The sequence below is a fragment of the Crocodylus porosus genome, unplaced genomic scaffold, assembly GCF_001723895.1.
Source record: "Crocodylus porosus isolate Cpor-Errol unplaced genomic scaffold, CroPor_comp1, whole genome shotgun sequence".
Taxonomy (NCBI): Eukaryota; Metazoa; Chordata; order Crocodylia; family Crocodylidae; genus Crocodylus; species Crocodylus porosus.
This window is the reverse complement of record NW_017728915.1, coordinates 38,264,817-38,275,795: the sequence shown is the minus strand read 5'-3', so window position 1 is coordinate 38,275,795 and position 10,979 is coordinate 38,264,817. Positions and strand designations below refer to the sequence as shown.

Here is a 10,979-nt window from a genome sequence, read left to right as displayed (position 1 = left end):
CTGGAATACAAGATGTCTATGAGAGAAGCTGGTTACTCTATAATGGCTGTTCATTGCTCCTTTTGAAACAAGTTGGGGATCCTCTGCTGAGCTCCCAGTGAACTAGTGTGCACATCCAATAGCCACCATCACCATCACATGTGGCATTAACCGGCACAATTTTACATCCTCACTGGGGCAGAAAGGTTAAGGACTGAGTGCCCTATCCCTTCTAAAAGTGCATCAGACACGCTGCTGGGTTGTTACTCTTTCCTTTGCTCCCAACCTACTCAGATTCAGTGAAGCCTGCTTAAATAAATGAAACTTGGAAAGGATTCTCCCCTCCACAGTGCAAAGAGGAGCATCAGCAAAAAGCAGCTGCTAAGGAAGCTACCACAGCATTGCTATCACCACGTGTCTGCCTCAATATTGGGGGCTAAGGCATGCTAGTGAAGTCTCTGAAAGGGAAAGTTCAAATTAAGGAAAGAGAAGAAAGGACCTTGCTTTGTGAAATCAGAGACAGCAATTCACAGGTTGCAAATTCCACCCAAAGGCCAAATTCAGAGGTGTGGAAAATCCCTGCGACATGGCCCCCACTGCTATTTTAACTCAAGTTAAGATGTGTTTTGTTTGCCAGCCCAAGCTTACCCTATGCTATGCGTATGAGAGCGTTCAGTCTGACTTACCCACCGGGAGAGGTTGCAAGAAAACCACCGGGAAAGTGGAAGGAGGAATACAACAAAACAGGCAAACTTCTTTGTCTTAAACACTGCTGCTGGCAGCTTTATAGCAACATCTTTCCACCTGTCGCTGTTGCAATGCAGATGAGAATCTGGCCTGTGGGTGCGTAACTTGCACCTCTTCTCCTCATCCCTCAGTTTGGCCCCAAGGAAAGGTGTGAAGAAGGAAAAATCAACAAAGATTTCCATGTCAGCAAATTCCCCCCAAGCCTCCAGGAAAGGAACGGCCAAAAATGAAACAAAAGCCAGAACCCGTCTGCAGCAGGTACCAGGAGCCGCTCTCGTCCCTGCCCCACTCCCTCACTCCCCACCTCATGTTTTCTATAGAAACTATGGCCATCCCACCCAGGGAAGCACTTGCACAAAGCAGCCCAGGGTTTGGTTTCATGGTAATTAGGGCTGTGGTCAGACTTGGCCCTCCTCAACTTTTTCCTGTGGTTTGGATAAACCTGTCTTTAAAGAGGCTATATCTGAATGGAAAGCTCCACCCTCTCTGCTGACAGCAAGGCGATTCCCAATGTAAACCTTTGCTGGGCATCACATAATGTTCTGCGAGACGATCGTTTGATTGACCATGCCCACACTGGTGCAACTGGTAACGGGGCATGGTCTAAAAATAGAAGGAGATGGCCTAGAAAAGGATTTGAAGGAAGGTTGTCCACCAGGCAAGAAAACCATCAACTCAGAGAAAAGTAGGGATGGAAGAGGGGTTGGAGTGGGGGTCACGAGGACCTAGATCTAGAAAGTTGTCACAAGGACCTAGATCTAGATGAGGTGTTGTGAAAGTTGTCATGAAGACCTAGACAATGGAAGTGGATTACTTAAGCATTCAATGGCCAGGCTGACAAGAGACAAGGCCAAATGGAGCATACTTGTTCACCATGTTGCTCATGCTCTTGATGAGGGACCACCTGATCAATTAAGTAACTGAATTTACGCTCGAATATCCCTCTGGGGCAATTCAGTGTTATCCTCGCTATATGCTATGCAATGGTGTATTCACATTTCAGTCTGCCCTTCCCATCCTTCTCTTGCCTGGGAGCAAAGTAGGCGAAGGAGGAGCAGAGACCGTCTACACTACATTTGGTGCCTATGCATGCCCCAAACCCGGAGATTCAGCCATGAGCAGAGACCAGCTTCACCAGAGATAACGCTGCATGATGTGATAGTGCTGGCTTGCTCGGCAGGTGGGGGCACGGCATCCCAGCCCCACCCCCTTCACCTTGTGTATGTCCTTGTCTCGCTGGCAGCAAGGCTGCCATGACCCAAAGTAATCAGTTAGTTTGCTAGCATGGAGAGACACCAGCAAGTGTCGAGTGAAACAAACCAATGCGGCGTGGGAACTGGTCAGCCAATAGATTGCTTCCAGTCATTCCAGGTTCAGACGGAAATCTGAGATGACTTATTCTCTGTGTGTCCATCGGCCCATGCCAAGTTCCTCCATTCACTTTGCCTTGCTCCTTAGAAGCTTTTTAATCAGACACCAGTGCATGAATTTGCAGAAATGTGCCTTTTTTAGGTCTTAGAATCATAGACAAGGAGGGTTGGGAGGGAGCTCAGGAGGTCACATCTCGTCCAACCTCCTACTCAAAGCAGGACCAGCCTCAGCTAGATCATCCCAGCCAAGGCTTTGTCTACCTGGGCCTTAAAAACCTCCAAGGATGGAGACTCCACCACCTCTCTGTTCCAGCGCTTCACCACCCTCCTTGTGAGAAAGTTTTTCCTAATATCCAAACTCAACTTCTCTTGCTGCAACTGGAGAGCATTGTTCCTTGTTGTGTCCCAGAATAATAGAAAACGAAGGTGGGAAGGGACCTCAGGAGGTGACATCCAGTCCAACCCCCTGCTCCAAGCAGGACCAGCCCACCTACATCATCCCAGCCAGGGCTTTGTCTAACTGGGTTTTGTAAACCTCCAAGGGTGGAGGTCCCGCCACCTCTCTGGGTAACCTGTTCCAGGCTTCACCACCCTCCCAGTGAGAAAATCCTTCCTAATATCCACCCTCATCTTCCCTTGCTGCAGCTTGAGACCGTTGCTCCTTGTCCTGTCGCCTGCCCCCACTGGCTCCAACAGAGAAGAGTCTAGCCCCAGTCTAATCTTCTATCCGGTGGGCCAGACCCCAACTGATGTAGACGGTTATCACTCACTCTCAAACCCTCCGTCTCCAGTAGTGGTCTCTGGCAGACAAGGGGGATGAGTCTGGAGCAGCCTGACAGCAAAGCTCCCAGCTCTGGAACAGGTCGGTGGACTCGGTTGGGTAGGACAGGCTCAGTCCTACCTCCTCCGTGACCCACCGCCATGGTACAGAAAAAGGATCAGCAGTGAACTAAACCCCGACAAATCCCTGTGCAGCTGACTAGCACTAGTTGTGCATTCTCTGCTAGGTGCAGAGCTGCTCTCTCCTCCTTCCTGGCAGATATTTGGACCTACCCCCTTGCATAGCAGCCACAGCCATATCCAGGATTAAGCAGCTGATGTCTCAAAACACCCCCCGGCACTCTCCCCAGAGGAAAACACAGCACAACTCCTCTGAGACAAGCCAGGTTCACCTCTCACTTCCATGATCCGAAGGCTGCTAACCACAGGCCCCAGGTGCCTGGCAGCTCAGGATGCAACTAAAGGCTGGGGGAGTTGCAGAGCATGCAAACGACAGGAGAAAACGAGCACAGGCCATTAACACGGAGCCTAGATTAGCCCTCGCTCTCAGCCGAGCAGAGGGAGCACTGTTTAAGAGCTGGAGTTAAAGTCCCCCTTCCCCTGCGCAGCCCAACATTGCGACATTGGATATAAGCTGGCAGGTTAAACCGCCAGCATTTGCTCATAAAAGCTGGCAGGTTAAACTGGAGGGGCCAACGTGGCTGGATGGTGGGGGCAGGTTGTTAGAAGTCACCCATCCAGCTTCTATTCATGACTTGCTGGGTGACCTTGGGCAACCAAACTGCCTCAGTTTCCCCATCTGTAAAATGGAGGTACCTGAGATGAAAGGTGCTGCATGTGTGTTATTTGTACTTCTCTAATCTTGGCTGAAGGAAAAGGCTGGACTGAGAGCAGGAAGCTCTTTGTAACCCATTTTCCATCCTCACTACTTCAGTGCATCCAGTTTGAGGAATTCCTGATGCCCGGCTCCCTGCGGCAGACCCCTTCTGCTCCTAACAAGGCTGTCCCTGAGCTTGGCCGTCTCGCAAGCTAGCCCCTCTGCCTTTGCGCAGAACAGCGGCTGGTCCAATAACCAACTGCACAGCCACGACAGACAAAAGCAGTGCACCCTGAGGAAAAAGCTTGGTTATTACAACACTAAGTAGTGGCTGGTGCAAAATGGGTGGGTGCAAGGAAGGAGCCAGGGAAGGCATGGGGTGGGTACATAGCACATTGTTATTCTCCAGGAGGACACTGAAGTCCAAGGCCAAGAAAGCAAAGCGTTTATTCCTACCATGCCCTGTTCTCGTCTCCAAATGCACTCATAAGCTGAACTGGATTTTTACTAGTTTGCTTTGTTAGTGGAACAGTCTCTCCCTCCATTGTACAGCCGACGAGTTCTTTATACTTCCTTCGCGCCAGCTATATCGCTGCTTATTTTCTTCCTGCATAGTCACATACCATTTTTTCTGCTCTCTGGCTGCTACACGGTTATTTACCCTTGTTTCTGCTCTCTGACTGAGCAACATTTTATTAAACAGGGTGAAATCATTTCCTCCCTGACCGGTAAGTACCCACTTCCATCAAAAATACCTTTCCTTGCAGATAAATACAAAGCAGTCACTCCTCAAAGACCTAGTCATACAAACCCTGGCAGAAATCAGATAGAAAAGGGCCAAGCATTAGCTGAACCAACTTTTTTTTTTTTTTTTTTTTAATGGAAGTGAATATTCCCATCTCCTGCTCCACCCTCTCGGCATTACACATCACAAACCTTGTAGGACAGTCTCTCTTTGGGGCTAGCTGCAGCACAGGTCAACGAGGTGGTTTTCTGCAAGAAATTTCCGTTTCATGCATGCATTGCCATTTGCCGGTTGGTTGGACGGGCAGCAGAAGCCTTCTGGGAACCTAAAGGAATTAAGACAAAACAGGAAATTCTTTAATACTCAAACAATCTGCAAAAGGAAGAACATGAACCAAACCCCACTGATCTGCCCCATCAAGCTTTAATCTATTTGAAGCTGAGTGATGCATTCAGACTCTAACTTTGGAGACAGCCCTGGTCATTGCTTGTACTGCTGAATAGCAGGGTCCAATCCAGTTTGGATAAAGTCTGGCTCTCTCTCAATCTTGCCTTGCAGGCACTGAGTTTAAGAGGCCTCGGTAACTGCCAAGGCTTATATGAGTCGAAGGTACCTTGAAGCGTGTAGGACTGGGCCCATATAACACGCCCACTCGCAAAATGGAGCAGGATATATCATGAGACATGCCTGCACACGCAGGGTGAGATGTTAGCATTGCCAATGAGATTAGTAAGTGTAAAAGGTTGCAGAGGAATTGCAACGGAGGGTAGGTTTGGAGTTGGGTCCATTTCTAGGGACAGAGAAAGGTCCAGCCTGGCCCTTGGGGCTCCTCAGCCACCTTTTGCAGTGCTATTTTTCACTCTTTGGCTGGCATAAGCTGACATTTTGGTTGTCCAAGTGCCCAGGCTTTGCTGAAATGTTGACGTGAATCACTTGGTTCAGTCCCACCAGTCACCTCTCTCAGAAGGGGTAAACGCCTTTCTTTCCACCTTCCTACAGCTCCTCTCTCAGTTCCACCCAGCTGCAGGTTGGTGTTAGGCAGCTGTCCTGTGCTACATCAGTAGAGGATAAAAATAATTATCCTTAAAGGAAATCCAAACACTGCAATCTCCTCTTTCACTCGCTACCTAATTAATAGTTTCCAGGTCACCGTGGCCTTTGAGAACATCTGTTTGTTTTCACCACACTCGGGGAAAGTCAGCGCTGTCTCAAAACAGGCATTTGAGATTTTTATGGGGTTTTCTCCTTTCTTTTTTCCTTTTTTTCTCTTTTTTGTTTTGTTTGTAATGTTCTCGTGCTACGTGAGGATTTGGAAGTATATTCTTTACGGTGTAAAGGCATGCACACACACACACACACACAAGATGTATAGCCAGGGATATGAAGTGCACGTGTAAATAATTAACACATAATCATTCATCTGTGCCGTCATGCTGAGTGTGCTGAAGACCCGGAGGGTGCTTTATTTGGAAGCGCACATAAGCCACGGGTGCAAAGGGCTCCCACATGCCCAGCAGCTACAAAATTAATATAGATCTACTGTAAATATGGGATGAAAGAGGCCAATAGGAACTTTCTCCTAGTTCAGGAGCAGCCGTGTGGAGGGGCTGTTTTGGGACCCCAATTTCCATTTGCAGGCATGAGCTTTAGAGGCTGCTAACTACACCAGCGGGCTTTCCTGCCCATGTGCAGGGGGGCTGGACCCGATGATCTGTAAGGTCCTTTCAGCCCCTAACAACCATGACACTATGAAACTGCACCCACAGGACTGGGACTTCAAGGGAAAAACCCCACTTGTTCAAAGTCTGGAGGTGCTGGTGCATCAGCTGCATGCCCATGAGCTGGATGTGCATGAAGAGAGGCAAGTCTGACAATCCCATGAGAAGCCCCATGCTGAATAGCAGGGGAAGCCACCCCCGCCCCACAGCTCGATCCAGTGGCATTTCTCCTAGCCGAGACCAACTCTGTGCAATGCACCTTCACGTCGTGCCCTGCCTCTCAGACCAGCAGTGGTCTTATAAGGCAGCCGACAGAGCTGGACAATGCAGCCAGGCTGCCTGAGAAAGCAAGAAGCTGGGAGAGCGTGAGCAGATATGCCTTCAGCTGAGTTGTGAAGCAACCTGAAGAGCAGGGATCCTGGTTTGCTCTGATAAAAAAAATCCCCAATTTTTGGGTTAAAAAAGTAACCTGAAATCCACATTTTTCTATGATTAAAATGAAATGCCACTAATACATACATATATACACATATCTATACACACACATCTGTCTACATACACACACATATCTATCTAGCTATACATATATATCCACACACACACATATCAGTCTATATATACACACACACGCACATATAGATACACATAGCTATCTATAGATGAATAGATAGACAGATAGATAGCTATGTGTATCTATATGTGCGTGTATAGTTATAGATATATCTAGTGGTGTTTCATTTTGATCACAGAAATGTGGATTTTGGGTTATGTTTTTTAATCCCAAAATTGGGGATTTTATTTTAATCCAAGAAAACCCAGCTCCTTGCTGATGAGACAGTGGAGTAGAGAGGAGCCACTCCAGCGAGCAGGGGCCGAAGCTAGCAACCAGCGTCAGGCATGCAGAACCACGTGGTTTCCTTTACACCGTGGTGGACAAGGTGTACACACGTGCCGCACACATACACGGGTAGCAGGTGACACCTCTGCACTTTGGATACTCACCCAAACCCATGACATTGCACTGCTCATTCTGAGCACAAACCACCCTCCCCAGGGAGCATTTATCACAGCTCAGACCAGGTTGCCACAAACAGCCTCCTTGCTGCCTTCCCTTTCTCCCTGCATGCAAGCTTTCCAGCAGCAGGATTGCACAAACCCAACAGCACGGGTCCTGCTTTCCCCAGCGCTCCCACCCAAGTTCCTAGCAGGCAAACTCCCCAGAGGTATCTTAATTAATCTACTCTTCTTTAAAGTGCTGAGCCTGAACAGACCCAGCTGCATCTAATGAGCTTCCCAATTGTGATGATTACCTCTGTGAGCTCTCCCTCAGCCCAGGCTAGTAACTAACCCCCAAATCCATGCTAGCTGCTTGCTCCGGGAGGGGTTTCTCCTAGGAGGGGCTGCTCAAGTGTCCTGTCCATCCCGTAAGTGGTTTTGGTACAAGTCCGGGGCTTGGAAAAACCAGGTTCTGGCACACACTTTCTGTGTGAACTGGGGCAAGTAATTTAGCCTCTCTGTGGCTTAGTTTCTCCATCTGTAAAATGGGCATACTTAGGACTTCCCTACCTCTCATGGGAGTTGTCAGGATAAATGCACTGAAGACACTGAGACACATGCTAGTGGAGACCACCATAAATCATTAGCAGGACTGCACTGAGTATAAAAAACAACTATTATCAAACTGTTTACTGCCCTAGCCACACCAGTATACAGGCAGGGGACACAACCGGGACCAACAGGGAAAGCTCCCGATCCCAAATTATCCTGATTTAACCATGGCACTTAAGCACAACACTCCAGGGCTTTGCCTTCCCTAAACCTGCTCTCCACTTGCCCCAGCTGTTACAGAGGTGCAAAATCTAGCACAAACAAGAGAATAACGTGTCGATTGGATTTGCTGTTTCAAGACGAGTCGCATTAAAAACTGCCAAGCTGTACGTGCCCTTCTGTTTACCACAGGCCAGCAAAATAACATGTAATGTCTGGACTTGCTAAGGCTTTTGAAATGTGTGCACCTAGTGAATGCTCAGAGGCAAACCTTCATGATGGATGGGGTTTTAATGCAATGTAACTTGGACACTACATAGTTACTGGGCCATTTACTTGGCTGTTTTCATTTTCCACTGATTTTCTCAAGCATAGGATATTAACATTAACCAACCATGCAAGAACCTATCAACATCATGAAGCCTTCATTGTATGCTTTCCCCTGGCGCCGGTAAGACCATGTTGGAGCCCTGTTTTCGATTCCAGACCCACATATAAATCTGGGACGAGGACTCCGCGAAGCCAGAGTCCCTCTGCACCCTAACCGCATCCACTCAAAGGAAATTCACCTTTCCTCTGTCAAGTATTCTCCCTCCAGGTCATAAGGAAGCTTGTGGGCTCATTCAGAGGATATAAATCTGCCTTGGCAGGCAACGAATTGCACCGTCTAACCTTCGCGAAGTACCTGCAGAGCTATGGAAGAATCAGACCTGCCGTCTTTCGAGCGGTGGCTCTCAACCTTTCTGGACTCAACGCACCCCTCGCTGGGGGTGAAGTGCCCCCTCCTGAGCCTCAAGACACCCCTCCATGACTTTTGTGAACTGTGTGGCCACCAGGTTCAAAAATCAATTGATAATATAATAATTGTAATATAACTTAATTTATTTATATTAATTCTGTTATAATTAATTTATAATATAATCATAATATGCATTGATTGTCTTAACTGGTGGCCATTCAGTCTATGTAAATTGTATAGATGACAGTGTTTTTTTTACCTCCGTATGCGGGGGCTGGGCAGTGGGGGTGGAGGATCATCCAGGGAGGGACAAGCCTCATCTGCTTGGCTTCTCTACTTATCCCTCCACACCTCGCAGCACACTTCAAAGGATCTGGTGGCACCCCACAATGCCCTGGCATTGGTAAAAGAAATGCAAAACTTTAGACCTCTGGGTTCAGAGATGATACCTTTTATTAGACCAACTAAGAAATTGCAAAAAAATCTTTTTCTGCAGGAAAAAAATAATTTTTTTGCATTTTTTTTAGTTGGTCTAATAAAAGGTATCATCTCTGAACCAAGAGGGCTAGAGTTTTGCATTTATTTTTTGTCTCAGATGAACAGATACAAATACACCCCTGACAGTGGTAAGGTCTCCATTGACTCCACTGGAAAAGGAGGGGGCACTGGATGGTCATGTTCTTCTCCCACTGAAACCAGCTCTCGTTTTGGGAGCAGATGAATCGAGAGGCAGCCCTTGGCTCAAAATCAAGCTTTATATGTAAGCAGTGTGCAAACACTGATCCGTGCATCCCCAGAGCCGGACATAGGTGTTACCCTCCCCGTTTCTGCAGTGGAGAAAGAGAGGCAGAGATGGTTTTGGTTTGCGGGAGCTTTACTATTTATCGATTTATTTACCGATTCACTGGGAAAGGCTGAAGCAGGGGTCTCTGCAGTTGACCAGAATGTTTCATTCAAACATTTCGTTTTATTAGAGGGCTTTTCCCCCCAGCTTTAACATCCATTTTTTTTGTCTCAAAACAAAGATCAGAACATTTCATTTCAGAATATTCTGACATTCAAAATCAATTTTTTTTTTCAGCTTCAACTTGTACCAAATTCAGGAAATACTTTCCCCTACCCAAAATGGCATTTCTCAGTGAATAAACTATTCATCAAAAAAAAAAAATCACCTTGATCTAGTCAGGGTCCTCTGCCCCAAACCCACAGACCTCTCTTAACAGCTAGAAGAGAATCGCCATCACAACAGCTATAATAATACCAGGTCTCTTATTCCCTCTGAATGTTTTGCAGGAGCTTGATGGGAACATATTTAAAAAAGCACTTTGGTAACAGAAAAGCAATGTTCAAGCACCAAGCCTAGAAATGAACTTGCTCAGATGAGGAGAATCAGGAAACAAATGATATTTTGCTCAGTCTTCAGAAATGAAAAAAAAAAGCACTCAAAGCCATGGGAGAATAGATTTTTTGCAGTGCTGTTATCGGTCATTTGGGTAGGTCAGATTCATTCAGCAGAGGTCAATGGTTATAAGTACACATTACACCCTCAGGTAATTGCTAGTGTGTATGCATCATTAATGGGCGCATCTACATGTTTATTAATGTGCCGTAATTATGGCACGTTAAGTTTATTCCTGTAATCACAGGTATTATCTTAATGCACCACAAATCAGCGCTACTGTGATGATGAACAGTTTTTCAGTGATGCTAAATGCACATTATACTAAGTCTACTACACAGTAGCATGCTTTTTGCATGACATGTTAATGCACAGTAGAATTAGTCTAAATATGCATTTAGCGTCTCGTGTAGGCATGCCCTCTGCTATCTATTTTGCCTACCTCATTCATTGTGCCTGCATAACAAGACGTAGGGACTAGTTAAAATAGTGCGCTTTAGAAGCAAGGCCCATCAAATGCTTATGGGGCTCCCAAAGCCACACAGGCTGACACCACAATCTTCTTCACCAGCTGGGAAAACAGCGAGATCCCCAAATAAAAAGCCTGCAGATTAAATCCCAATAACCTAAACTCCTTGAAATTGGAGAATTTTTCTTCCAGAGGCATTTCAGTGACATAGTCCAAGAACAAAAGCTAATGGACATGGAGATCGACTGCATGTGGAGCAAAATAAATCAATCCACACATGGCAAAGGGATGTTTCTACATGAAGATAGCTAGAAGGGATATGAAGCACAGGGAGGTAAACCACCATGGCAAAAAGCTCAGGCACCCCGTTAGGAGCAGCCTGAAGAAAGAAATGCCAAGAACGTGTTCCACAGTAGGGGAACTTGAACTGCACTGATCCTGAGAGCACA

General features: G+C 46.8%; 1 protein-coding gene across 1 annotated transcript in view; it reads right to left on the bottom strand.

The window, feature by feature from the left end:
• Positions 1–4,759, bottom strand: part of ZNF469 (zinc finger protein 469) — a 224,473-nt gene extending 219,714 nt beyond the window's left edge. Inside the window, exon 1 of the mRNA XM_019536011.1 lies at positions 4,630–4,759. The gene's annotated coding sequence lies outside the window, so the exon portion shown is untranslated. The remainder of the gene's footprint in view (positions 1–4,629) is intronic.
• Between the last annotated feature and the right edge of the window lie 6,220 nt (positions 4,760–10,979).